This window comes from Bufo gargarizans, chromosome 6, assembly GCF_014858855.1.
Source record: "Bufo gargarizans isolate SCDJY-AF-19 chromosome 6, ASM1485885v1, whole genome shotgun sequence".
NCBI lineage: Eukaryota > Metazoa > Chordata > Amphibia > Anura > Bufonidae > Bufo > Bufo gargarizans.
The window spans coordinates 89,397,804-89,420,859 of record NC_058085.1 but is presented as its reverse complement, the minus strand read 5'-3'; the positions used below and the strand labels follow the sequence as shown (position 1 = coordinate 89,420,859).

At 46.4% G+C, this 23,056-nt stretch overlaps 1 protein-coding gene across 1 annotated transcript in view; it reads left to right on the top strand.

Annotated features, from left to right (window-relative positions):
- The window catches only part of ITCH (itchy E3 ubiquitin protein ligase), an 86,147-nt gene that overhangs the window by 5,263 nt on the left and 57,828 nt on the right, over positions 1 to 23,056 (top strand). The gene's annotated exons all lie outside the window — the stretch shown is intronic.

The following is a 23,056-nucleotide window of genomic DNA, read 5'->3' as shown; positions in this document are numbered from 1 at the left end:
TACGTCTGCGCGGTATTAGACTTCCTAGAAGCCCTCGGACTAGATTTGAATACGTTAATATGATGGCATGTAATATTCACAAAGCTGATTAGCAGGTAGCCTGCATACCCAGAAATGTGTGGCTCCTGCAGTGCTGTAGGGCCACGTTCACACGTTTAGGATTCTGCCAGGATTCGGGTGTTGATTCGCCACCTAGATCATGTAGAATGTGTAAGTAGATGGGGGGTTTCTCATCTCATGGAAGGTAATTCACTGTATTACGAATGGAAAAGCCACAGATGAGCTGTAACGCATGATGCTGATCTATGTCTGAAAGATGCACAGCAGAGTTTCTGCAGTGTAGACGTGGCCTTTCTGCTGCTTCCTCTTTGTCTTTCAGAGTACGTTTTTTAGGGTATCCATGTGATTAGATTGGTTGATATGGACAGTGCTGGGACCAAACATTTCTTTTTGAAGTTGAATTGAATGTGTGTGGCAATGCAGGTCCAAAAAGTCCTGGGTGATACTGTATCTCTTTGTTGGGACCCCCAGCTGACATAGGGGGTTTTACAAGCAATGCTTCCTGGGAAAATCTATGCTAATTAGCTCTCCTCCAGATGGAAGAAGAATGTTTCTCTAAAGATCGCTGCCATGTAATTTCTAGGGGTGGGCGATATTGCCTAAAATCTAGATTGCGATATAATTTGAAGAATGTGTGATATATATATATTGCGATATATTATTTTCTTCTGTATGTATACAAATAATACAAATTACATTGTTTGGAAAAGTACCTGTTACACAATACACATTAAAAATTTATTGAAAAGTTTTGTAAAGACACACGTTTCATACATGTCCCCCAGGGTCAGTGCCATCAGCCCCATGGCATTTGCCATCATCATCATACATGTCCCCCAGAGCCATGGGGCTTATGGCAATGGCTCTGGGGGACATGTATGACGGCGATGGCAAATGCCATGGGGCTTATGGCAATGGCTCTGGGGGACATGTATGACGGCGATGGCAAATGCCATGGGGCTTATTGCAATGGCTCTGGGGGACATGTATGACGATGATGGCAAATGCCATGGGGCTTATGGCAATGGCTCTGGGGGACATTTGCCATCATCGTCATACATGTCCCCCAGAGCCATTGCCATAAGCCCCATGGCATTTGCCATCATCGTCATACATGTCCCCCAGAGCCATTGCCATAAGCCCCATGGCATTTGCCATCATCGTCATACATGTCCCCCAGAGCCATTGCCATAAGCCCCATGGCATTTGCCATCATCGTCATACATGTCCCCCAGAGCCATTGCCATAAGCCCCATGGCATTTGCCATCATCGTCATACATGTCCCCCAGAGCCATTGCCATAAGCCCCATGGCATTTGCCATCATCGTCATACATGTCCCTCAGAGCCAGTGCCATCAGCCCCGTTGCATTTGCCATCATCATCTTCATACATCTCCCCCAGAGCCAGTGCCATCAGCCCCGTTGCATTTGCCATCATCATCTTCATACATCTCCCCCAGAGCCAGTGCCATCAGATCAGCCCCATGGCCATCCTTTGCAAATAGATTCCCCCCCTCCCCCGATCCTCCAGCCCCCCCCCCCCTCCCCCAGAAGGATCGCTGTTGTTATGCTTGCCTTTCCTGCAGGGTGCTCGACAGCAGCTGGCTGATGGAGTCGGCAGGTGTCGAGTCTACTTCCCAGCATGCATTGGCGGGCCGCGGGACCTGACGTCACACACAGCGGCAGCCAGCGGGCTGACGCTGTGTGCACGCCAGGCCCTGGCCAGTACAGGGCGGTGTGGACTGCGGAGTCAGGAGGCCACGGAGCGGCGAGTGAGAAGCTTCTTCAATTCACTACCGCTCCGTGGTCATATCGCGGTCCGGCGATTATAGACAAAATCTGTATCGTTGCACAAATTCATATCGTGCATATCGCCCACCCCTAGTTCTAACCAATAAAAGGGGTTTCCAAGATTTAAATACTGATGATCTGTCTTCAGGAGAGGTCATCAGTATCTGATTGGTTGGGGCCCGGGACCCCCAGCTGATCAGAGAAGCGCCCCTGTGAGTGCCACAGCCTCTCCAGAGCCCTGTACATTGTTTACCGGCTGTGCTTGGTATCGCAGCTCAGCCCCATTCACTTCAGTGCGCCTAAGTCGTGTGACCGACGAATGTGTCGTCACTCGGCCCAGGAAAGCTGAGAGAAGACCGCAATGCTACTGTGAGCGTTGCTGCCTTCTCAAACTGCTGATTGGTGGGGGTCCCGGGTGGCAGATCCCCACCAATCAGATGCAGATGACCTATCCAGAGGATTAGTCATCGGTATTTGTCTCTAAAAAGAACTAAGGAGATTGGAAATGGTAATTTCCTTCCCGTTTCATACACAATCGTATTTACAATTATAATTAAAAAAAAATAATTTCAAGCCACCAATCAAGTCCCTGCTCTCACTTTCCATAGGGCTTCTTATTGGTTGCTCTGGAAAACTGATCACCTTTTTCCTTCTTCCCATTTAGATAAATCAATCCCAGTGTGTTTTTTAGGGTAAAGTGTATTTTTATTTCTTATTGCACGTTATATTGTATGATAATACTGTATAATACATGTACAAAATGGTATCCTAATGGGCAAGCTGTCCTGTGCTTTCTTCATTAAACTTTATTGATAAGTCCCAGAGTTTTAATTGCATCTGTCAGCAGTTCTGTACCTATGACACTGGCTGACCTGTTACATGTGCGCTTGGGAGCTGAGGGCATCTTTGGGGGTCCTGTGTAGGGCTGCAGCTATCAATTATTTTAGTAATCAAGTATTCTACCGATTAATCCAACGATTAATCGGGTACTCTAATAGGAAGCAGCTAATCAAAAGAGCGTTTTCTATAAAAACTCATCAGCTCCCCTGCCATCAGTTCCCCCTCCAATGCAATTAGTTCTTCCAGCAGTACCACCAGCTTCCCCCAATGCCATCGTCCCCCCCCCACAATGCCACCAGCTCCCCCCCAATGCCACTAGCTCCCACCAACTTCCCCATGTCATCAGTTGCTTCCCCTCCCAGTGCCCTCAGTATCCCCACTCCCCCTCCTAGCCATCAGTGCCCAGCCACAGTGCCAGTGAACTAAAATACTTACCTTTTCTGTAGGGGCACTGATGACACTCCAGAGAGCTTCCATCCTCTTCTTTACGTGCTGCACTGGGACCTAACTTCACACAGCATCAGGTCATCTTGCGTGTGTGCGTCAGGATCCAGTGCAGCGCTGTGCGGGTGACCACGCAGCGTGAGTATTAGCAAGCTCTTCACTCGCACCCCATGGTTACATGACACAAACGAATCATCGATGCAAAAAATCTGCATCAAGGATTTTTTTTGTGTCGCATTAATCGATTAATCCGAGTAATCGTTTCAGCCCTAGTCCTGTGTTCATGTGTGCCCACATTGCTAAGAAATATGAATTCTTGATATATGCAAATGAGCCTCTAGGAGCAATGGGGGCGTTGCCGTTACACCTAGAGGCTCCACTTTCTCAGTTCCCCACAGCCGGCAGCACTCATGCAGTCCCAAACTATGACGCTCCCACCACCATGCTTGACTGTATGTACTTGTCTTTGTACTCCTCACCTGGTTGCCGCCACACACGAGTCACATGACACCGTGGATGAAAAATGTCTAATCGGGCACAATTTGGCCATTCTCACTTAGGGTGCACTCACTTTGGTTGCCAGCGGTTTAGACATTAATGGCTGTGTGTTGAGTTATTTTGAGGGCAGACCAAATGTTCACTGTTATACAAGCCGTACACTGACTACTTTACATTGTATCAACGTGTCATATCTTCAGTGTTGTCCCAGGAAAAGATATTTACAAAAGTGTGCGGGGTGGACTGACTCTTGTGATACTGTAAACATGGGACCAACACGGATGCCTTCGACTGCCAAGCGCACATGTAAGAGGCACAAATCTGCTGACAGATGCCCTTTAACCTCACTTGGGGATACCTCATCCAAGATGATTGCCAGAAGATCACGAGGCTGTGCCACCATTATTCAATCAATAGAGATCAAAGTGGCAACAGGTTTTTCAGGAAAGTTAGCTGCGCTCCCCATTCTCCTGAGAGTCTGCTGTTTTACTTTTTTCTTTGTCCCCTATTTTTCAGGTGACAAGAATGCGGTCTTTAGCCTAAAGCGGTTGTTGTGAGCCGCATATCTTTCTGAGCAGGGAGAAGCTTGCGTGCCTTCTGTAGGATCACCTTTCCACTACGTTGTACAGGGCGTGATCTTCTTTGCTTGCCTCATGAGAGCTGGGTTATAGCCATGACAGCGCGGTTTCACTCGTGTCACAATGCACACTCACTCCTCTCACTTGTTCGAGGAGGGTTACAGTTTTTCCAGTATTGAAGCCTGCAAAGTTTTAGTCCATTCCATCACTGACCTCATTAGAACAGCGCCCTAAAAAAGGGGTTGTCTCGTGGAGGTCTATAAGAGCGGCTCCTGCTCTGAGGTCCTTGTATTACGTGGACAGCCATCCATCTCATTGAGCCGGCTTTCCCTGGCAAAATCGGCTGCTTGACGCATCCAACATGTCCAACCCACCCTATGGTCCGGTGTAATTTTTCTGGCCACCTTTAGATCACCGTAGAGCTGTGCAGAGATCTGCAGCTGAAGGATGCATCTCTGACTGATGTAAACTTCCGTCAGAAAGGTGTTATAAACTTAATATTCATAGGAAACAATGTAAACAATTTTTTCCTGGTTTTCTTTTGCAGTACTATAACATTGAGAATTAAACACTGACTATTGTCCTTCTGTAGCAGTCAGCACAGAGAGAGAAAACTCGTATAGTGAACCCATTCTTAAGCCTCTAATAAACTGGACGATTTTTCGTCGATAATCGCTTACAAGCGATCATCTTGCAGTGTAATACTGCCGCCGAAGATGAATCGCCAATTATTTTAAATTTATTTTAATTTTTTTCCAGCATGCTTAAAAATCACAATACTGCCAGCGGCAGATCCCGCTGTGTAATAGCGATCTGCCACCGGCTCACCCCTGCCCTGCATGGTGACGAGCGATGGCATAGCGATCGCTCCTCCCCATGCTATGGAGGACATTGCTGCATGTAATAGCAGCTGTGTCCTCCACTAGCTATCTTACGACTGCCGGGAGGGAACTCTTGCCTTCTGACAATCGTCTGTGGCATCGGGGTGTCTGATACACCCTTAACAGTGAAAGCTCCTGATAGGCCTAGAGAAGCTGTCCGCAGACGAGCGCGGCACTTATCAGTGAGGCCCTCACCCCTCTTCCCTCTCTTGTATGGCCTGACTGAAGGTCAAGAGGCTGTTTGCCAAAGGAGGACGTTTAAGAGGCAGGAAGGGAAGCAGAAGAGATGTATATCTATCCAGAAAATCATGTAAAAACAATTCCATAGAAAAATTTATAAATAAGCTGTTAATAAGTGATTAAAAAAGTTTTCTGGTAGCGTCCCTTTAAAAGCTCTCCTTTAATCACAATTATCTTTATGCTTGTAACGTTGCTGTGCAAGTTATTTCTTCTTCTTTTTTCCCTTCTTCCTTTACATATAAAGAGGATCAGTCACAGGTCGGCCTTATGTAAGTGAACTGAAGCTGGTGACGTATACATGTTAGTCTTGACCTGGGGCCAACCTGTAATCCTATTATACTGATTCTGGACAGTTGTATAGTTTTATATTGGATACAGATTTTTCTTTTTATATGGCCCCATTTTAGATTCCATATTGTGTCCGCAAGATCCCTGCTCCCTTTGGTTCAGTGAAGCTGAACATGGACCACCGTAGGACCCTAGTCCTTGAGCAGATGGAGTTGCAGTCCCTATGTTTCTCTTGTCTCTTATGTATGAAGATTCTTGATAATTTCCTCCATATAGTTACCAAATTGAGCTGTGACAGAGGGTAGTGTTGCTGTATCCGTTACTTCAGTGAAGGCGCCAGGTCCAGGACTTGTATATTACAGTTCTGTTCAGTTCTTTGGCAGCGCTGGCAAAATAAGGTGTCGTTCACACGGTGGATCTTGCACTTGGAACTTTTAGTTCACAGCCGGGCAGTTAAAAGTTTGGACCATGCCAAGAAGGGACACATCACTTTTTTTGCGTGTTGTGTGGAGTCAATGGAGCTAAGCCGCGAGCAGGTCCGTAGTGTCTGACTCAAAATGCTGTAGCAGAAACCGCCTAGGTCAAAATCTACCATGTGAACGGCCCTTTAGGGTTGACATCCCTCTTGTCTAACTGGGACCCATGTATGTTTCTGTAGTGGACCATATGTCTTAAAAATGTATCGAGATAGGACTGAGTGACTGGAACCGGTCTGCTCTTCCAAGTCCATTTACATGGACCGAGTAGTGTGGATGAGCGTTCAGACGAATGCTTGGCCCTTTTACACAGGGCAATTATCGGATATTATTAGAGATCACTAAATCCTACGTGTACCCCATGGCTGTGCTGTGGTTTCTGCCGTAGGTTTTATTGAGCAACGGGTGTAGGTTTAGGTCCAATGAATGGTGCTACACTGCGAGCAGGCTCCCACTGCGGATTTGAGAGGGGTCTGCACGGTAACTGCGCCAAAAATGGACCTGTACCCTCTTGGCGTGGTCTTGAAAATTGTGTGGCAAAAACCCTTGGCCTCATGAACTGAAAAGTTGAAAACAGTAGAAGGACATTACAGCGCAGATTCTGCCCGGTTTTCCTCGCTGAAATCCGTGCCGAAAATCCTACCCTTAGCTGGTACCAATAGCAAAAATCCTCTACTTGGGCAGCAAGTCATCATTTTTGACCAGGGACGTGCTCCCGGCAAGCAATTATTCTGTGTTGGATAAGTGATGGCAGTAGTGTTCATTCATGCCCATACCGGAGAGAGTATTGCTTCATGCAGACGCCAGTCTGTGCTCATGGTCATGCAATTATCAGGACGAACCAAATGTGCCTGTATAATCGGCCAGTGTAGAAGGACCTTTATTCTACTTTTATCTTTGCAGATAGCTTCTAGATTTGTTTCGCAGTCTCTGCAAGTACTTATCTCGATAGAGACTTTGTACCAAAGGTGAATCTGATGCCTAGTACTGCCACATGGCGATGTGCTGGCAGCGGATGGGAAGTTAATGGTGGTGGGGGGGGGGAAGGGTCTTGAATAAAGAAGTGTCTTTTTTTTTTTTAAGTTTACAAAAAAAATATATATATATTTTTTTATAAATACTCATCCATGATATTAAGAATCTGGTAAATGTGTGTGTGTGTGTATGTGTATGTGTGTGTGTGTGTGTGTGTGTATATATATATATATATATATATATATATATATATATATATATATATATATATATATATATATATATATATATATATATATATATATATATATATATATATATATGAAATTTCCTCAAATTTACCAGTCACATTTTCCTAGAGTAGTTATGTAGACAGACAGGTGCCCGCACATGTAGCCCGGCAATCACTTATACTGAAAACTGCCGCGGTATGCTAATTCTGTGTTTGGCCTGGACTGCTTTTATAGGTGAAGCTAATGTGGTTACACTTACAATGCACCTCACCTGCAGAGGCTGCACGTCTGAAAACTACGACAATTTGTTGTGAAACGGCCCCGCGTAACGAGGATTAAGGGTTTTCCATGGGGACGAGCGATTGCTGTAGCAGAAGTGACTGCTGCATGTAAATGCTGCCCTCATCTCCACTGACTATCAGGTAATTATTAATATGTCTAGTTCATTCCCAAAAATTGCTTGATATATCGGTTCGTGTAAAAGGACCCTTGGGATACCTGCACATGTTGCAGATTACATGCGGTTTTTTTCTATGTGGAAATCTTGAGATCTGCAACAAATCCGCACCAAAAAACACAAGTAAGAGTCCATTTACGCAATTGCGGACAAGAATAGGACATGTTCTATTTTTTGGCGGAGCAGTGGCCCAGAAGTTCAGGGCTGCGCTCCGGAAATGCGGATGCGGAGAGCACATTGTGTGCTCTCCACATCTCTTCCGGCCCCATAGAGAATGAATGAGTCCGCCCCCATTCCCAATATTGCGGAACAGATACAAACCCATTTGCGGACGTGTGAATGGACCCTAAGGCTAGTTTCACACTAGGCAGAGAATTGGCTGGATATTCTCTGCATATTTGCAGGATCTCTGCCGGTCTCCATTATAGTAAATTGGGCCAGCGGCTATTCAGGCAGTATCCAGCAATGCCAGATCCAAAAAGCTCTGGCGCGCGGTCCCCTGCCGCAACTCTGAACGCTAGAGTGCAACTAACCTAAGACCTCTGGAAATGTACAGGAATCGGCATGGAAATCTGTGCATTTTCTGTTAGTAAACCACCAGGCTCCCCGGACACGGCTGCGGATTTCAAAACCGAAAATCAGCATGGTTTTTCATGTAGGTTTCGGCATTAAAAAAAAAACCACGCGTGTAACTTAGTTTTTTCTTGCATTGAAAAGAGTGAAATCCGCACAAAAATTGGACAAAGACTTGGCATGCTGCAGCTTTCTAAACCTGCACTGAAAAAAAGCTAAGTGGAGTTGAGATTTGTCTAGTCTCATACACCTTGCTGGCACTGTATTACACGGCGGTTTTTCAGTATGACAATCCGCGCTGAAGGCGCACGTAATCCGCAACGCGTGCAGGTAGCCTAAAATGCTCCGTGCCTCTCTGTAATCTTTTTACTACAAAATCACGGTGACAACTTTATCTCACTGTCATTTTGTAGTAAAAAGATCACGGAGCATTATCAATCATGTTAATGCTCCACGTCTCTGCTGTCCGGAACGGGGCTTGGCTCACCTTCACTCAGCGGATTCCACGCACTGGATCCGCTCTTGTAAAAGAGCGCTAAGGATTCTTTTATACGGACCGATACGTCAAGCAGTTTTTTCGGAATGAACCAAACGGTCTGATAATCTTATACACGTATGCTAGTACTGTTCCGCATGAGAATCGCCGCCTAAAAACGCACGTATTGCAGTGTGTGCTAGTACACACATGATGCTTTTTAGGCTGCTTTCACATCTACGTTGGAAGCTCCATTCGGGGCTTCCGTCACAGAATTCATCAAAAATAGTGGAGAGAAAAGTCCTGCATTCAGGACCTTCTTTTTTTTTTTTTTTTTTTTTTTTTCTCCACTCCAAAAATTTAAGTTCCAAAAGGAAACCTAACGGATCCAATTATAGTCATAGGGATCTGTTAGGCGCTGGTACTGTCCGTTATTTGCTTAAATCCTGCACTTTCGTTATTTTAATTCCAAAAATCATCAGTTGTATGCAGCAATGATCTGCTGAGCAGGAGCAATAGTTTTCTAAGGGGACGAGCGTTTGCTGTAGCGATCGCCGATTGCTGCATGTAGATCCAGCCCTGCCGGTGATCAGGCGATATCTGATTTGTTCCTTATAATCTGCCTCATAATCAGTCCAATTTGAAAGGACTCTTTACGGTCCTTTCACACGTCCGCAGAATGGGTCCGCGTCTATTCTGCAAATTGCGGAACGGGTGCGGACCCATTCATTCTGTATGGGGCAGGAATGGATGCGGACAGCACACAGTGTGCTGTCCGCATTTCCGGAGCGCTTCAGAAAAAAAAAATAGAACATGTCCTATTTTTGTCCGCAATTGCAGACAAGAATAGGCAGTTCTATGGGCGTACCGGCCGGGTGTATTGCGGATCCGCAATACACTACGGACGTGGGAATGGATCCTTACTCTGAGTAATAAAAAAACAAAAGCAGGTATCTTTGGATTTATATCAACAATTCAAATTTCACAAAAGCTACAATGATGTTGAAGCTTCTGCCTACTACAGTTATGTTTCATTTTACAAGAACTTTTGGGTTAACCGCAGAGCAGACAGGAGGAGTTGGTGCTGATATCAGCATAATGACGCGCTCCATACCACTTTCACTTTCCAGATGAACAGGACTGTATGTCATTACTTTTATAGTTACAAAAAAATATATAACATTTTTTTATTAAAATCCCCATGAGGTCATCAATGAACTAAAATAAAGAAAATTAAATGTTTTAAAAAAAATTGCAAAACAATAAAATTTAAGTCCTATTTTTTTTTTAAATAAAAGGGATTGTGCCAAGTCCCTTCCTGATGGAGTGGCACGTCAAGCATGTGCCCTGCTTCTGCATTCATTCTCTGTGGGAACAGCAGAAATGGCAGAGAATTTTACTGACAGTATGTTAAAAAAAAATGGCTTTTTCAGCATTTTTGTCCAAGTAAAAATTAACATAAATTACAGTGGCTCAGTGGTTAGCACTGGTGCCTTGCAGCGCTGGGGTCCTAGGTTTGTTAGGCTACTTTCACACCTGCGTTAGGTGCGGTATCTGCACAGACGGATCCGCACCTATAATGCAAACGATTGTATCCGTTCAGAACGGATCCGTTTGCGTTACCATGAACAAAACAAAAACAAAAAAAAAAAAAATGTATTCATGACAATGCAAACGGATCCGTTTTGACTTGCATTGAAAGTCAATGGGAGGCGGATCCGTTTTCAATTGCACCATATGGTGTCAGTGAAAACGGATCCGTCCCCATAGACTTACATTGTAAGTCAGGATGGATCCGTTTGGCTCTGCATCGTCAGGCGGACATCAAAACGCTGCAGTCAGCGTTTTGGTGTCGGCCTCCAGAGCGGAATGGAGGCTGAACGGAGGCAAACTGATGAATTCTGAGCTGATCCTTATCCATTCAGAATGCATTGGGGCTAAACTGATCAGTTTTGGACCGTTTGTGAGAGTCCTGAAACGGATCTCGCAAACGGAAAGCCAAAACGCCAGTGTGAAAGTAGCCTTACCGACCAAGGAAGACATCTGCATGGAGTTTGTATGGTTTATGTGGGTTTCCTCCGGGTTCTCCGGTTTATCCCACACTCCAAAGACACACTGATAGGGACCTTAGATTATGAGCTGCACTGGGGACAGTGAGTGATCTGTAAAGCGCTGCTGAATATTTCAGCGTTATATAAGTGCCGAAATACACCAAAATGCAAAGAGGGAAAATCCAAAAATTGTTCTGGCCTCAAGGTAAAAATTCCCCCAGCAAGTTTCATCAGGATTGAGCTGTTCTTTTTCTGGGTCAGGATAGAATTAGCGTTTTTGTTGTGGACTATATTCCTCCCACGAACCATCTACGTCGGCTCACCAGGCCGTCTGTTGGAACTGTGCGTGTCTGTTCCCTGAGGTCCAGACCCTTCAATACAAATCAGAGTGAGTGGTGTATAGGGTAAGTCTGTGATGGCTAACCTCTGGCACTCAAACTACAACTCCCAAGATGCACACTTGTTTAGCTATTTTCAGAATTCTATAGAAATGAATAAAGCATGCTGGGAGTCGTAGTTTCACCACAGCTGGAGCGCCAGAGGTTAGCCATCACTGGGGTAAGATATGCCGAGTCTGATTGTGTATGCTCATATATTTCGCCACTGTAGTGATAAAATGCATTGAGAGGACTCTTTGAGCGTGCACATATGATGGAGAGGACTCCAGGAAGAGTCCTGCCCTATGCGTGTTACTGCATGCTTCTGGGAGCATAGCATCAGGAGTATGAAGATACAAATAATCACATTGAGGTCGTTCACAGTATACACCACTTACTTTAGTAGAAGGGGCGGGAGGCACTTTTAATTATGATTTCTTAATTTTTTACGTTTGTTAGCAAAATAGTTGCTTGAAGTTCTCGTACACCGCTGTGTATGACAGTACGGATTCTCTTGGCACCTTACAGGCCGGCACGTCGCTGCCTGTACCAGCGGCTCTCTCCTAAAGGGGGCTGTGTCGGGCTGAGAGGAGCCTTGTGTTGCAGGAGCTCCTGCTTGTACCAGCGGCTCTCTCCTGAGGGGGCTGTGTCGGGCTGAGAGGAGCCTTGTGGTGTATGAGCTCCTACTTGTACCAGCGGCTCTCTCCTGAGGGGGCTGTGTCGGGCTGAGAGGAGCCTTGTGGTGTATGAGCTCCTGCTTGTACCAGCGGCTCTCTCCTGAGGGGGCTGTGTCGGGCTGAGAGGAGCCTTGTGGTGTATGAGCTCCTACTTGTACCAGCGGCTCTCTCCTGAGGGGGCTGTGTCGGGCTGAGAGGAGCCTTGTGGTGTAGGAGCTCCTGCCTGTACCAGCGGCTCTCTCCTGAGGGGGCTGTGTCGGGCTTGGAGGAGCCTTGTGGTGTATGAGCTCCTACTTGTACCAGCGGCTCTCTCCTGAGGGGGCTGTGTCGGGCTGAGAGGAGCCTTGTGGTGTAGGAGCTCCTGCCTGTACCAGCGGCTCTCTCCTGAGGGGGCTGTGTCGGGCTGAGAGGAGCCTTGTGGTGTATGAGCTCCTACTTGTACCAGCGGCTCTCTCCTGAGGGGGCTGTGTCGGGCTGAGAGGAGCCTTGTGGTGTAGGAGCTCCTGCTTGTACCAGCGGCTCTCTCCTGAGGGGGCTGTGTCGGGCTGAGAGGAGCCTTGTGGTGTAGGAGCTCCTGCTTGTACCAGCGGCTCTCTCCTGAGGGGGCTGTGTCGGGCTGAGAGGAGCCTTGTGGTGTATGAGCTCCTGCTTGTACCAGCGGCTCTCTCCTGAGGGGGCTGTGTCGGGCTGAGAGGAGCCTTGTGGTGTATGAGCTCCTGCTTGTACCAGCGGCTCTCTCCTGAGGGGGCTGTGTCGGGCTGAGAGGAGCCTTGTGGTGTATGAGCTCCTGCTTGTACCAGCGGCTCTCTCCTGAGGGGGCTGTGTCGGGCTGAGAGGAGCCTTGTGGTGTATGAGCTCCTGCTTGTACCAGCGGCTCTCTCCTGAGGGGGCTGTGTTGGGGTTGGAGGAGCCTTGTGGTGTATGAGCTCCTGCTCAACCTCTACCAATGTGATATGCAGGCTATTAGCGGAGCAGAGCGAGCGCAGGAAAAAACAAAAAAAAACAAAAACATTACGAATATTCTTTTTAGCACATTTACAATAGGTTTTAAAAAAGTTTAGTTGTAAGCTTAGGTACACTTTAAAAAATAGTGATACTCTCTTCACGATCCCCCACCGCTCCTGTTCTGACACTTTCTGCCCTGACACCCCCCCCCCCCCCCCCCCCCCCGGTCCTTCTCAGCATGGAGTGTGATTTCTCAGCCAGTTAGTGACCGCAGATGGTGGGTGTTTCCTTGTTGAGAAGGATCATGAAATAGAGTTTTTTTTGGGGGGGTGGGCACCCATAAAACGTGAGAAGAGCAGCGGGTAATTGGTGAGGTCAGTAGTACTTACTGACCCTTTTTTTTTTTTGACAGCCAGTTAACCCCATTAACCATATGGTGGCACACAAAGGCATTATGGGACCATTCATATGGCATTGCTGTGTGTGAGCCTTCAGGCCAGGTTCACACAGGGTGCTTTGGTCTAGCAATCTTTTGGTCCTTTTACCTAAAGCTAGGAATGGATCCTAAAACTGCCCAGCGTGAACTAGGTCTTATATTGTTCCCATTTTCCCTATCCTCCTATGCACTTGAGGCAAATTTAAAGGGGTTGTTTCATGTGCCCTGTAACAGCATATGAATATCATATGGGGGGGGGGGGAATAGAATCAGCCAATAAAAGCGCCTCCTATTCAGGTGGACCCAAGCCTTCTAGACTGCTATTGCCTGACATGCCTAGCAGGCCGCGGCCTCCCCGGCTACATCAGCTGTTCACCATGAGTGGACCTCTGAGACGGAAACAACCCATTTGAGTCTTAAAAATTCCAATTAAACAGGCGATTCCACATTAAAATGATGTCTCGGACCATATGTGATGGGTCGTTTGTGTTGCAGATACTAGATTAAAGGGGTTTTCTGGGATTTTGAGATTGATGGCCTATCTTAGGGATTGGTAATAAACAGTTAGGGTACAACTCCAATCAGCTGTTTGAAGAGGCTGTGACCTCCTCGCAACATACCTAGCACAGCGCCGTACATTGTATAGTGGCCGTGCTTGGTATTGCAGCTCGGCCCCATTCCCTTGAATGGGACTGAGCTGTAAATAGGCCATGTGACCAATGACTGTGACATCACTGACCAAGGAAACAGCTGATAGTTGGGGGTCAGACTCCTGGCACCCCCTATCACTTTAGTCCATCAATCATTAGGATAGGCCATTAGTATAAAATTCCTTGAAAACCCCTTTAAGGCCTCGTCTACATTTCCATGTCAGTGACACATCCGTGGGAAAAAAAAGCATACGTGTTTCATCCATGAAGATGTCCGTCAAGGATCCGTGGTCGGTCCGTGTTTCATCCATAATTCACTGAAGTTACTCAACTGAAAAATTATTTCCAAAGAAACTCCTATCAGTTATCAGTGAAAAACGCACACAAGATTTTCACAGACCCATAGACTTCTATGAGCGTGCGCGGTCCCAATCACGGATTAAAGTAGTGCATGTCTTTGTGATTTTTTTTTTTATTTATTTATTTTTTAACTGACCCCCACGGTCAATAAAAAAAATATATTGAAATGTAAACAGACACATTTAAATCAATTGGTGCATGTGCTGTCTGTGGAAAATGCGGACAGCACACGTCAGTGAAAAACGGAAATGTGGTCGAGGCCAAAGACTGTCCACATATATTTCGGTTGTCACGTTGTGCATTCTCTGAATTTAAGAAGCAATTAAAATGCCATGCGCTGGATAGCTGGTCGCTGAATCTCCCTATGTCACACCGGTGTCTCTGGATTTTCTGGTTCTCTAGCAGGTGATTGCTGTGCATGATGTCACTAGATAGAAAGCGAATAGCAGATCAGTTCTTACTGGCTATTAGGCAAGTACAGGTAGTCCGAGCTCGGGGTGGAAGCAACATGCAAGACTTGCTGGATGACATTTATCAAAACTAATGCTGAGGAAAACTGGCTTTGTTGTCCATAGTAACTAATCAGATTCCATCTTTCATTTTCCAGAGGAGCTCTGAGAAATGAAAGGTGGAATCTGATTGGTTGATATGGGCAACTAAGCAAGTTGATAAGTCTCCCCCACTGTATACTACTCGTAAATTGCTGGGGGTGCACTCACATGACCGTGTGTATTTTTCTGTCCGCAAAAAAAAAAAAAACTATCCTCTGTCGATCAGCTGTTTGAGAAGGCAGCGGCGCTCCTGTGAGTCCTCCTCGAGCTCACCAAGCCCGGTGCTGTACATAGTATAGCGGTTGTGCTTGGTATCGCAGCCTCATTCATATCTATGGGGCTCAGCTGCTCCTAGGTCATGTAACCGATGAATGTGTCATCACTGGCCTAGGAAAAGCTGCCAACCCCTTCTCAAACTGCTGATCGGCGGGATCCCGGGTGTTGGACCCCCACAGATCAGATACCAATTACCTATCCTGAGGTCAGGTCATCAGTATTTAGTTCCTGGAAAACCCCTTTAAAGGAGTTTCAATTTTTCTAACCATTTTTCAGTCCCGAACTATTTTCAAGATCTCTGATTTCTACTAGTGAGTGGAAACATTCTCACGTAAATCCAGAGACTCAAAACCTCCAGTTCTAAGCCGATCGGTCAGCTTAATATGCCGACAGGTATGTTAGAATAGAATATGTCAGATAACACTAGTAGCCGGAGGGCACAACAAATATTGTTCCTTCTGGCTGCTAGAACGTCTTGTCGCATCTGCTATGAATGGAGAGGTGACCACTCGTGCATGGTCCTCTCCATTTATTTCTGTGGGCGTTTCAAAAATAGCCCTGGTAAGAGCGCATGTTATTTCTGGAACTCCCATAGAAGTGTTATGGAAAGCCACAGATGTACGTCCACTTCTCCATTCACAGTGGCCCGGAGACGAGGCCCTATTCTCCATATTGGAGGGTCGTTTATGACGTAGTCCGTGGATATAATGGGAATAGCCCTTTGGTTCGGCGAGTGCGGATTAGTAGTAGGTGGTGTAACGCAGGGCTCGACAAATCCCAGATTGCCATGGCGATCAGGAATTTTGTACATAGCCGGCACCCTGCCTCTGCGGCACCTGAGGGGTTAACTGCCGCTGATCTGCTGCCAGTACCAGTCTCCTGTATTATGGGTTAATTATCATTGGTGGCACAGTGCGCCCGCCCCTCTCAACCTCCCAGTATTAAAATCATTGGTGGCAGTGGCCACAGGGTCCCCTCCGCTCCTCTTCATTAGTGGCAGCTTCTGATCGGAGCCCCAGCAGTGTAATCCTGGGGCTCCGATCGGTTACCATGGCAGCCAGGACGCTACTGAAGCCATAGTCGGCTCTCTGCTGCTGTGTGCACAAAGCACAGGGCAGCAGGAACAGCAGGAGATCCTATTCACCCTTATAGAGCTCTATTGGGGTGAATAGGACAAGGGATTAAAATATCCCAGGTTCTAGCCCCTAAGGCTACTTTCACACTTGCGCTTGATCGGATCCGTTCTGAACGGATCCGATCATATTAATGCAGACGGAGGCTCCGTTCAGTACGGATCCGCAAATGCGCAAGTAGCCTGAGCGGATCCGTTCAGACTTTCAATGTAAAGTCAATGGGGGACGGATCCGCTTGAAGATTGAGCCATATGGTGACATCTTCAAGCGGATCCGTTCCCATTGACTTACATTGTAAGTCTGAACGGATCCGCTCACCTCCGCACGGCCAGGCGGACACCCGAACGCTGCAAGCAGCGTTCAGCTGTCCGCCTGTCCGTGCGGAGGCGAGCGGAGCGGAGGCTGAACGCCGCCAGACTGAGGCAGTCTGAGCGGATCCGCGTCCATTCAGACTGCATCAGGGCTGGACGGAGGCGTTTGGGTCCGCTCGTGAGCTCCTTCAAACGGAGCTCACGAACGGACCCATGAACGCTAGTGTGAAAGTAGCCTAAGGGGGTAAATGGGTATTAAATAAAAAGTGTAAAAAAAAAAAAAAAACACCAAAATATTAAGTATAAATCACCCCCTTTCCCAATTTCACACATTAAATATATAAACAATAAATAAACATATCGCCACGTCAGAAAAGTCCAAACTATTAAAATATGAAAAAAATCTATGCAGTGAACGCCGGAACAGAAAAAATAAATCAAACTGCGCAATTCACAATTTTTTATTTTAAATGCGGGATGCACGTGCCTTTTTTTGTAAATTTTTTTTGCGTCTTATCGAATGGTATCGAGTATCGCAATACTTTTTTTAGGGTATCGAAATCGAATAAAAAATTTGGTATCACAACAACTCTACTCTGTACACTGCCGCTGTATATGTTGTTAATGCCCATGTTGTTTGGTTCTAGATTTCTTTATATGTTAATTTAAGAGGTGTTCTTTTTGTCGCTGAAAATAAGGCTTTATAAGGTTAAAAAAAAACAAAAAAAAAACGGCTCCTAACCTTTTTAGCTGGCTCCTAGATTCCAAGGAAATTTTTTCAAGCCCTGGTATAACGTGCGGCCCATTCAGCATGAGCGTCCACGTGATTCACTCCGGTGTTTTGTCAACACGTTGCTGGTATCCATTTCATAATAGTGCGGCATACTTTCCCTGTTGTCACACTAGCCGGAGTAACATTTCAGCAGGCAGATCACGTCTCCAGCGGGCAGGCACATTAGCAAGGTAAAAATTTAATTTGGCTTCTGTACTAGCTCCTATTGTGTAAGCGAGGAAGACGTTTTCACTATAAAAGTAATACACCGGACAACGCAAGGAGGGCTGCGACTTATCAGTCTCCTCTCTGGGATAGGTGCCTGTATTAGATTGTGGGGGGACCAACTATTCGCAGTGGTACTGCAGCTCCATGGCCCCTTGAGACGGCTTACCAGCAGTAAGTCAGAGCCTTTAAATCTTAGGTGTTATTCACATTTCCACCGTCCGCATTTTCCACAGACGGCACACGTACCCATTTATTTCAATGTGTCTGTTCACACTGTGGGTCAGTGAAAAAAAATCACTTGTTTGGTCAGTGTTGCCCATTGAAGTTTTTGGGTCAGTGGAAATCACATGTGGAATACGGATGACACACGGAGGGTAAAACCAGACACATAGTCCAAACACGGATCCTTCAGACATCTTCTTGGATATAACACAGAATGATTTTCTTATTTATTTTTTCTCACGGACGTGAAACGGCCACTGAAATGTGAATGAGGCCTTATATGGGCTGTCCTAAAGATAGGCTATCAATTTTTTTAAATCTGCATAAACTGCTAAAGGTGTTGTCTTAGATTCTGATATTGACAACCTATCCTCAAGATAGATCATTAATATCAGATCCTGGGTGTCGGACTACCACTGATTAGGTGTTTGAGGAGGCCGTGGCTTCCTCGCAGCTTGCCAAGCCCAGCACTCTCCACATAGTGGTTGTGCTTGGTATTGCAGGTACTTAGCTGCAGCGCGGCTACGTGACCGGTGAACATGTCACTTGGCCTAGGAAGAGGTCGCAGCGTAAACCGGAGCGTCACGGCCTCTTTAAACAGCTAATCAGCAGGGTTCCCAATATTCGGATGATGTATCCTGAGCACAGGTAATCGATATAAAGCTCTCAGACCATGACAACCGCAGAGCATATACACATCCTAGAAGGAGTCCCCCTCAGGAGTCCGTTGCACAGCAGAAAACTACACCGACGTGCGGTTTTTCTATAGATCTATGCAGTTTTTAGATCCATTATTATTGACGATGCGGTTTTGCTGGCAAAGCTGCGTGCCGACGAACAGTCAACTTAAAAACTGCCTTGATTTGATGGACTGACCTGGTGACGGATTTATCCATTAGATGGCTGGTCCTGTTGAGATCGGTGTGTCGGGCCAACACTTTACTAGCACAAGGAGGGTCATACACATTAGGAAAGGACATGATCTGATGTATATTGGGCATTGGGGGAAATGGTTATACCGTATAGCCGTTGTCTAATAGCTAAAAACCGATCTCATGTTGGAAGGTGAATGAAATGTTACATAAGCTTCAGGTTGTATGAAGAACACTACAGGGCGAGGTGTTTACAGTCTCGGAGGAAGTTTGGGGTTTTCCCTGCCTTGTTTTCAGCCCTTTCCTTGTGTCCTGCACTAGTGCAAGTATGACAGATTTACTTGCGCTTTCCGTCATTCCAAAGGTATACCTTTCACTGATAGAAGTATAAGGATACATCCACTTGTGCCCGGTCCACTGTGGATCTGGGGAAAAAAATGACACCCATCAAAAAACAGCCATACTGGCCTTTTCTCTGAGTGATCGCAGCAGGTCCTCTGCTGTTTTAAAACCTTGCGTTGCAAAGTTTGAAAGTCGTGGGTATAACCTGCAGCATACATTGGATATAAGTCAGTTGATGCTGTGGGTCTTCTCTGCAGCGTGTGGGTACCATTTCTAAAATGTCTCTTTGTACTGTAAATGCTGCAGACTTTCCACGCTAAATTCTGCTGTGGAGCATCCGCAACATTTGCAGCATGTGGGATCCCACCCAAAAGTTTTTTGCAAACCCGTCATCCTGCGAATCTCTGGGTAAGGCCTCATCCACACAACTGTGTGCTGACCATACCCGCAATATACGGGCGCCGGCCGTGTGTGCACTGTATCATGGGGAAAAACGTGCTTGTAAGAGTCTATGGTTGTAATACACCTGCAATTTACTCTGCAAATGTGTTCAGCAGCATGTGGATGAGTTTTGCTAAAATATTATCCGCCTTGCTGGTACTGTCATACACTGAATTGACATATTCGCGTGTGTGTGTGTGTGTGTGTGTATGTATAGGGGTTGTCTCATCATGGACAATAGGGGCATATCGTTAGGATATGCCCCCATTGTCTTATAGGTGCGGGTCCCGCATCTATATCGAGAACAGAGCCCCGCAAGGTGGTGGCTGGAGGACTCCGGTCTGGCCACCACCAAGCCGGCTCCCCATAGAAGTGAATGGGAGCATACCGCACACCCATTCATTCAATCTGCTATTTTCGCTGGCCCCATAGAAAATAAATAGAGGGCGGCTGCGCATGGCAGTGTGCCCTCCTTCACTTGCTGGGCTCCGTTCTCAATATAGGTGCGGGTCCCAGCTGTGAGACCCGCACCTATAAGACAATGGGGGCATATCCTAGCGATATGCCCCCATTGTCTATAATGAGACAACACCTTTTAAAGGGAATCTGTCACCAGCGACCTCCCTATCCTACTGTTTGCATAGGCGCATAGCCGTGGTTCACCCGAATAAAACTTTTTTGTTGTTGATCAAAGTCATGATACTTTTTCTTGATATTCCAGTTAGGCCCTTGGTGCAATGAGGGTATCATCATTGCTCTTGTTGCACCCAAGCTCCACCCCATTCTGTGGTCAGCCCATCCCTGGCCGTGTTGCCTCTTCCTGGCCCTGTCAATCAAAGCAGCCATCAAAGGGCTGGTCACAGAAATGAGTGGTGCTTGGGTGCAACAAGTGCAATGGTGACGCCCTCAGTGCACAAAAGTCCTAATTTGCCTATTAAGAAAAAGTATCATGACTTGAGAACGGAGCCTCGCATCAGCGAAAGAAAAACCGCATTTTAAACAGGTTAACCACAGCTTTGTGTCTATGCAAACAGTTGGATGTAAAGGTCACTGGTGACGAACTCCCCTTAAAGAGCACTTTTCAGCAGGATCACCCTATGAAACCAGGCATCCTGCTCCGTAGGGTTGATTCATAGCTTTTAAAGAGGACCTGTCACCTTTCCTGGGAGAGAACATAAACAGTTAAAGGAGTTGTCCGGGCTTTCCTCAGGATAGGTCACCAATATCAGATCAGTGGGAATCCGACACCAGGCACTCCCGCCGATCAGCTGTAAGACCTCTTGCATCTGATCGTCGGGGGTGCTGGGTGTCGGACCCCTGTCCATCTGATATTAATGACCTATCTGACCATCTGTCATCACTAGTAAAAGCTCGGACAACCCCGTTAATGTCATCCCTGTGCCTGGGATTGTCTAAACCCATACAGGGACAGGAGGAACATCCGTGATTCTCTTCCTCTCCCTGCGCCTCCAGCTACCCCCCTCCGTCTCCACGCAGGAAGTAGTGAGAGCAGCAAGCAGCTCTAATTCAGGCTAGATCATGGCTAAGAGCTCAAGATGGGCTCTAGCTGCATTCCAGCCTGAGAGACCCCTCAGAAGTGACCTCCGATGGAGCCCCTCAGCCCGAGCTGGACTCATTCAATACGGTATTGTCCTGTTTAGCTTGACCCTGGGTTCAGACCTGAGCGTTCGGGATGTCGCGCTCTGTATGCGCGATTGTACCGGCGTTTGCAATCGCGCATACAGAGACAAGCGAACACCCATTGTCGCGCGTTCCCGGAAGTCTATGTACGGGAACGCGCGACAAGACGCCTCAAAGAAGCGCCTGTACTTCTTGGGGCGTTTTACAGCGCGTAGGAACCCAGCCTCAGGTCTGAACCCAGCTCCGGCTAATCGGTGCGTGCGTGGAGGGGGGTGTTTAGTGAATGAAATACAAGTTATACTAAATCTTTTTCCACAAAACTAATATATGAATCCGGTCAACTCATGTAGCTCTAGAACGTTCTGCCTGCATTTACACTACGTGGCCATCAGAGTGGGCTCACTAGATGTATTCTATTTTGTGTAGCAATTCATTTCCTATGAACAGATCTGAAATGCCACATATTAAATTTTTTTATTCCCCCTCCCCCCCCCCCCCCCCAAGAAAAAAAATGCGGTATAAATTGACATGCTGCAGATTTAAAATCCGCTCCATGGATGCCGCAGATTTTTTTTCTGCCACGTGTGAAGAGAATCTGAGAATTGCTAAAAAATAAATAAATAAAAACTCACTCATGTCGCTGGTACTGTAAAACGCTGCAGATTTACCACATGAAAATCGTCAGCTAATCGCTTACGTGTGAACCTACGCTGAAGATCAGCCAAGAACCTCTTGCCGTCGCCTCTGCCATCCTGACTTGATGTAAAAACCTGCGCTGTGCACCCATTCAGAGAGCAGCAAAGGAAGTGTTCAGAAACGTACGGTCACGTTTCTCAGTTGTGAACTGTGGCACAGGTATACGTAAGCGCCATTGGTTATTAATGAGTCCATTAAATGGCGCATTGTCTGCTTTGTACAGGCGGCTGCGCAGGATCTGAGTGTTGCCCTTCGCTTCGTTCTCCCTTTTGTTGTCATTGAATTAAATTTTTTCTTTTTTTTTTCTTTTTTTTTCTTTCTTTCTTCTTTTACCTCCTATTTCTATCTTCATGTTGAAGATTAGTAGAGATGTCTCTGCCTTCCTATCAGCAGTGCCATGTATGACAACATGCCCGGTGACTGTGGTGTGATTCACAGCTCACTCCTATATATCAGCACTGTCATTCTCTATCAGTATCACTTCTGGATTTCTTACATTCCAGCGAGCGCTCCTGAATACATTAATGCACGGGTTGTGCGGGCGGCAGCAGAGTTAATATTTAGTTTATTCGGGTATTCGGCGTATTTTAATTTTTTTGTATTTTGGTCTCACATGACCAGTCCGTTCTGGTTGTAAACCTGCCATTGTGCATTTCAGAACAAATGGCATTTGTTTAGGGTTACCGCAGATTTATTTTAGGGTGGTATTAATGGAAATATTGCCCTTATTTCTAGAGTATCTGGGTTGGTACTGGTCCTCATTTAAAGGTGTTGTCTAAGGGTTTTAAAAAGTGCTAAACAGTAGGGGGCTGTATGAAATGAAAGAAAGAAGGAAAAACACATCTTGCCTCCTAATTAGGGCACAATCACAACTGTGGAATGGCCATGCCTGTGTTGCCAGCCACAATCTGCGGATCTGCCAATATAGGCACCGGCCGTGCGGACCCGTTGAAGTGATCCGCAAGGTGTGGCGAAAAGATTGGACACATCTTTTGCAGAGCGGAGTCACGAAAGCCCTTTCACATGTTTCCTGGTCCGTGCCTCCGCCCCGCAAACCAGTACTACAGTGTACTGTCTAAGTGGTCAAAAGATCGCATGTCCCCTTTTGGTCCTAGGGAGCGGTAAAAATAAGAGTTAAATAAAGTTTTATTAAATAAAAAGAACGCCAGGTTAACAAATACACCTTTTTTTTCCATTGAAAAACATTGCAAAAATAAAAACCCCTCCACATATTTGGTATCGCCACTTCCTTAATAACCCTATAT